The 5,772-nt window shown below is 51.1% G+C and overlaps 1 protein-coding gene across 2 annotated transcripts in view; it reads left to right on the forward strand.

Annotated features, from left to right (window-relative positions):
• Positions 1-5,772, forward strand: part of PRKAR1B (protein kinase cAMP-dependent type I regulatory subunit beta) — a 165,997-nt gene that overhangs the window by 65,780 nt on the left and 94,445 nt on the right. The window lies entirely within an intron of this gene.

Here is a 5,772-nt window from a genome sequence, read left to right on the forward strand (position 1 = left end):
AAAAAAAAAAAAAAAAAAAAACAGAAAATTCTTCAGGTAGCATCGGGGTGGTTATTTGCGGTTATGGAATTAAAGACATGACAGTGGGAGCTGCTGAGAGTATTGGGATCGTGGAGGAGGCTTGGATAGGAGGACAAGGAGGCTGCGGGGACCGGGAGAGGCCAGGCGACTTGTGCTGGCCAGAGGTGATGCTGGCTCCGGTGGGTTGGAGACGGGACAATGGACAGACTGGGTGATGGCCCCGGGTTGGACAACGGGTTTTGCTGAGGAGCTGGTGTGGGAGGGTGAGGATGGGAGCGAGGAAGGCTGATTTGCAGGCTGGGGGGTTGCTGATGCCCCCAACCCTGGAGGAGGTGGGCGGGCAGGCTGGTTTTGGCCACAAGAGTTTGGGCGGCCTGTGGGACGTGGGAAAGAGGTGGCAGGTGGTTGGCTGTGTGGCTCTGGCTGGCCACGTCACCTCCCGCGCTCATTTCTTTCCTGCCTCCTGGTGGCCCCTTTGGTCTTTCACTTTTGGGGAAGCTGAGTAGCCTGGGCCAGGCGTGGGGGCAATGTCGCCTCTGCCGGACTCTCCGGCTCCCCACCAGGTGTACCGCTGCCGCTCTCAGCCTGGGGACCTTTGTCTCTGCTCCTGTGTGGTATGAGCTCAGCTAATGGCCTTTTTGGATTTGAACCCTCTTTCTGTTATGATTAGGCGGATGGCCAATTGAAGCATTTAAATCTTGGTTTTAATTTAGTTTGGTTAACATGGCTTAGTCTTAATTACCTGCGTGGTAATGGCCCTGTCTTAGGAAGCTGAGCATCTCTGTGAGCAATTTCCTCATCGTGCAATTTTATGCATCTCATTGTGAGTTCAAGGATTTGGAGGGAGAAGCACAAAGCCATTTCCAAGTGACGTTTTCATGGAAAACAATGTTTAATTGTGTGGAAATAACCATGATTCTGCAAGCAGCCCCATTAAGAAAAGAACTCTGCTCTTTTTTCAGTAACGTCATAGCTGTCATTAGCTCGGGCCCAAGAAAAAGGAAGGAACATTTTCTGTTTTCCTGCCCTACCATCAAGCCACTTGGCACTTGGAATTGCAGAAGCAGAAAAAATTCATGAATTTGGATTTCCCCGGGTGTAGAATTTATGCGCCACCCATCTAGAATCACTGAAATTGTTCTCTTAAGAAGCAATACTTGGGCCACTGTGGAGGCTCATGCCTGCAATCCCAGCACTTTGGAAGACCGAGGTGGGAAGATCGCTTGCATCCAGGATTTTGAGACCAGCCTAGGCAACAGGAAGATCCCGTCTCTACAATAAATGCAAAAATTAGCTGGGTGTGGTGGTGCGCCTGTGGTCCCAGCTACTTGGGAGGCTGAGGTAGGAGGACTGCTTGAGCCCAGAAGGCTGAGGCTTTAGTGAGCTATGATTTCACCACTGCACTTCAGCCTGGGGGGTAGAGCAAGACTCTGTCTCTTAAAAAAAATAGTGTGCAGTTGAGGTTGCCGAGCAATGTGATAGTGAGGAAGGAGCCTTATTGGGTCAGGCGCACACTTGGATCTTACTGTCAGCTTCTGCTCTTTCCCGGTACCCTGGTATTGCTGCTCTGAAAACAGGGACCAGATAAGGGCTGGGCCACAGAGCCCCAGAGGGGTCTGACTGGTGAGTTGACGGCAACCTGCCTGTACTCCCTGGGGCTCAGGGAGCTCCCCCCATGCCGATGCCACGGTCCTTTCGAGGCAGACACACATCTGGGACCCAAGGGCCCCCTGAGACCCTCAGGCCTCTCCCCAGGGCACTGGAACACAGACCTGGAGCCTGGAAGGCTTGGGACTCAACCCACTGCCTCCCAGGCCCTTCCAGATTCTTATGCCCTGAACAGCTTCAGAGAAACAGCCTCTCCCTCCGAGACGGCCATGGGACTGGCTTTGAGTCTTGACCTCTCAGGCTCAAGGGATCCTCCCACCGTGGCCTCCCGAGAAGCTGGGATCACAGGTGCTCACCACCACACCCAGCCAATTATTTTTATTTTTAGTAGACATAGGGTCTTGCTATGTTGCCTAGGCTGGTCTTAGACTCCTGGGTCAAATAATCCTCCCGCCTTAGCCTCCCAAACTGTTGGGATTACAGGCACGAGCCACCGAGCCCAAACAGAGTGAGTAGTGTGAGTGAGATTGATCTTTCTTCTAAGAAATCTGCCTAAGTGCGATCTCAGAAGCATGCAGCCTGGCTCAGAAATACCTGGGTCCCGTCTGTGCCTGGATCCCTCCTGCCATGTCCTCGGCTCTTCTTGCTACTTTCTGTAGGAGGGAGAGGACCAGGGCTTGGGCGCTGCGGGCCAGGTTCTTGTGCTGTCCTGGCTGCCTGCCGAGTGACCTTGGGCGGGCGCTGCTCTCTCTGGCCTCTGCGGGGGGCGTGAGGGGAGGATGTGGTGGAGGAGGCGTCCCTGCCAGATTTCTCTTCCGCATTTCTAAATTAGGGATCTGCAGTGAATCACAGGCCCTTCACCGTCACTCGTCCAAACTACGCCTTATTTATAGAGGCTGAAGAGATGGCTTGTTGTGGAGAAGAGGCTTGTCCTGGGTCACTTCTTCAAGGGTCACATCTCCCCCATCAAGAGACAGGGTGGCCTGGGCAGCCTCTCAGCAGGCCCAGGGCTCAGCTCTGTATCACAGCGGGACCCTCTGGCTGACTGCACTGCCTGGCCCAGCCTCTTTGGGGCCCTCTTCCTTGAAGGCTATGGGAGGTGTCTGGGGAAGGGTCTGGCCCTGGTGCCAGCCCTCTAGGAGTGAGAGCTGGGTTTGGCCCTTTGCTGGGCTGTGGTGCAGCCACCCAGGCCCTGGTGAGTTGAAAGCCTCCCTGTCCGTATGCCTGGAGGTGGACACTCAGCTGCTGAGGCTGAGAACAGGGCCCTGCCTCACTTCCTTTAGGTGGTGGGTGCTCCCATGGCCAGGGTGGTGCCCCCTCAGTGCTGGGAGTCCCCCTGACAGTGGAGAGCAGAGGGTGGGCCCTCAGGAAGTGATGCTGGGCCTCAGGGCGGCGTCCAAGTGAGAGACTGAAGGCAGAGAGGGGCTTCCTATGGAGATCCCCCTCAGCGTCTGCCCACCCAAGGATGAGCAAAACCCCATTCCAAATGTGTGTGCCTCAGTTTCCCCACCTGAGTTTGCACCTCCAGCTCCTCACAGTGTAGGGTGCAGCAGGAGCTGGGAGTGATTCAAGCAGGATTTTTAAGACCATCACTAACATTTCAAGGATGCCTTGAACAGGGGAGTTGTTCTGTCACCTGAGGGTTCACCTCAATGCAGGTTGAGTGCCCTGCCTGTTGGTGCCCTGTGCTGCCTTCCTACGTAGGTGAGGGCACAGGAGGGGTACAGGTGGCCTGTGACTTAGTGCCTTCATTTGTCTGCAAGATTAAGACCCAGGGCGTAGCATGGCATCCATGTAGCAGCTGCTCCAAGCTTGGTGGCACTGGGCAGCCAGCATTTCATCATGCTCACGGGTTTGTGGGTGGGAATTCAGATGGCACAGTGTGGATAGCTTATCCCTGCTCTGCAATGTCTGGGACCTCGGCTGGAAAGGCTGGTGTGACTTTGGGCGACTGGAGTGGCTATGGGTTGGCATAATATGGAGGTGTCTCTCGGCCCCTGCACTTGGCGTCTGCGTGAGGCCTCCTGGGGGCTTGGGATCCCTCACAGCATGGCAGCCTCAGCTGTCAGCCTCCTCCCTGGCAGCTCCGGGCTTTAATAGCTGGTGTTCCAGGAAGCTATAACTCTTTTTTTTTGAGATGGAGTTTTGCTCTTGTTGCCTAGGCTGGAGTGCAATGGCATGATCTCGGCTCATTGCAACCTCCGCCTCCCCAGTTCAAGCGATTCTCCTGTCTCAACTTCCTAAGTAGCTGGGATTACAGGCATGGATCACCATGCTTGGCTAATTTTGTAGTTTTAGTAGAGACTGGGTTTCTCCATGTTGGTCAGGCTGGTCTTGAACTCCTGACCTCAGACGATCTGCCTGCCTCAGCCTCCCAAAGTGCTGAGATTACAGGCGTGAGCCACCGTGCCCAGCCAAAGCTGTGACATTTTATGAATGAGCTGCAAAGGATCATCCAATTGTTTCCACACTTTCCTCCCTGAAGGAGGCAGGGTCTGGGTCTTATTCCTTTAGGGATTCCCTGTGCCTCGCGCTGCCTAAGTTCCCGGTTTTAAAATGTGTCCTGGGAGGTGGAAGGTGTCAGTAAATCTTGCGGAGTTTCTTGGACAAAATTATAAATGTAACTTGTCATGCCATGCTGTTTGAAAGTGGCATGAGAGAATGACAGAATATGGTATTGGGAAGTTCAACATTAAAGACTGTTGTCTTTCTCTTTTGCAATGGCAGAACCTGATTATTTTCAAGCTAATTATAGCATTCATACCAACAGCCAGTGTGCTTAGCACTTGATGGAATACCAGCTATGTGCCAGGCTCTGCTGTACACATAATTTCAGGTGACCCATGCCAATCCCAGTGCAGTCCGGGGTTGGCACCATCCATCCTTTACAGAAGGGGAAACGGAGGCTCAGAGTGGCAAAGTCACCGCTCAGGACAAGGTGGCGGGACAGGGATTTGAACCTAGGACAGATGACTTCGACCCATGGTCTCACTGCCTCCCCCATGTCCTGCTGTGATGAACAGAGTGTGCTGCCTGGTAAACCAGATGGTTTTTAGGAAATGGGGTTGACTGGGGTCTTGTGGCAGAAAGCAGAGTTTGTTTCTTAAACAGCCTTATGGAGGTAAAATTAATATATAATAAAATTCACCCACTGTAAGTAGCCTATTTAATGACTTAGTGATTTTACAGATTGTGCCGCCATCACCACGATCCAATTTTAGGACATTTCCATTACCCCAGAACATTCTCTTGTACCTGTTTGCGGTTAATCCTTACTTCCACCTGCCTTTTCTGGACATTTGAAGTAAATGGAGTCAGCCTGGCACGGTGGCCAGCCTGGCCAACATAGTGAGACCCTGTCTCTACAAAACATACACAAATTAGCTGGGTGTGGTGGTGCATGCCTAGAGTCCCAGCTAGTTGGGAGGCTGAGAGGCAAGAGAGCTTGAGCCCGGGAGGTTGAGGCTGCAGTGAGCTGTGATTGTGCCACTGTGCTCCAGCCTGGGTGACAGAGTGAGACCCTGTCTCAAGAAAAAAGTGATAAAAGTAAACAAGTAGGTAAATAAATGGAGTCATTCAATATGTGACTCTAAAAATAAAGAAAAATTATTGATAATAGAAGTAAATACATACATAAATAAATGGAGTCATTCAATATGTGATCTTTTGTGTCTGGGTTCTTTCACTCAAAATGTTTTTGAGGTTCATCCACATTTTAGTGCATATATTTACTTTATTTTAATTGACAACATCCCATTGTATAGATTTACTCTATTTTGTTTATCTACTCACTGTCCCCTGCTCCCTGCCATGGACTTTTAGGTTGTTTTCAGTTTGGAGCTATTACGAACAAACCAGCATGAACAGTCTTTTGCGTGTCTTTGTGTGAACGTACGTTTTTCATTTCTCTGGAATAGATTCCTTGGAGTGGAATTGCTGGGTCTTTTACCAGCTTTTAAAGAACTGCCTCTTTTCCGAAGTGTCTGCACCATTTTGCATTTTCACGAGTGACGTATGAGGGTTCTCATTTCTCCACATCTTTGCTGGCATTTGATATTGTCTGTCTTTTATTGTAGTCATTCTACTGGGTGCAAAGTGGTATTTCATTTTTTTTTTTTTTTTTTTTTTGTTTGGTTTTTTTTT

Source organism: Cebus imitator, unplaced genomic scaffold, assembly GCF_001604975.1.
Source record: "Cebus imitator isolate Cc_AM_T3 unplaced genomic scaffold, Cebus_imitator-1.0 Scaffold388, whole genome shotgun sequence".
NCBI classification, from domain to species: Eukaryota; Metazoa; Chordata; class Mammalia; order Primates; family Cebidae; genus Cebus; species Cebus imitator.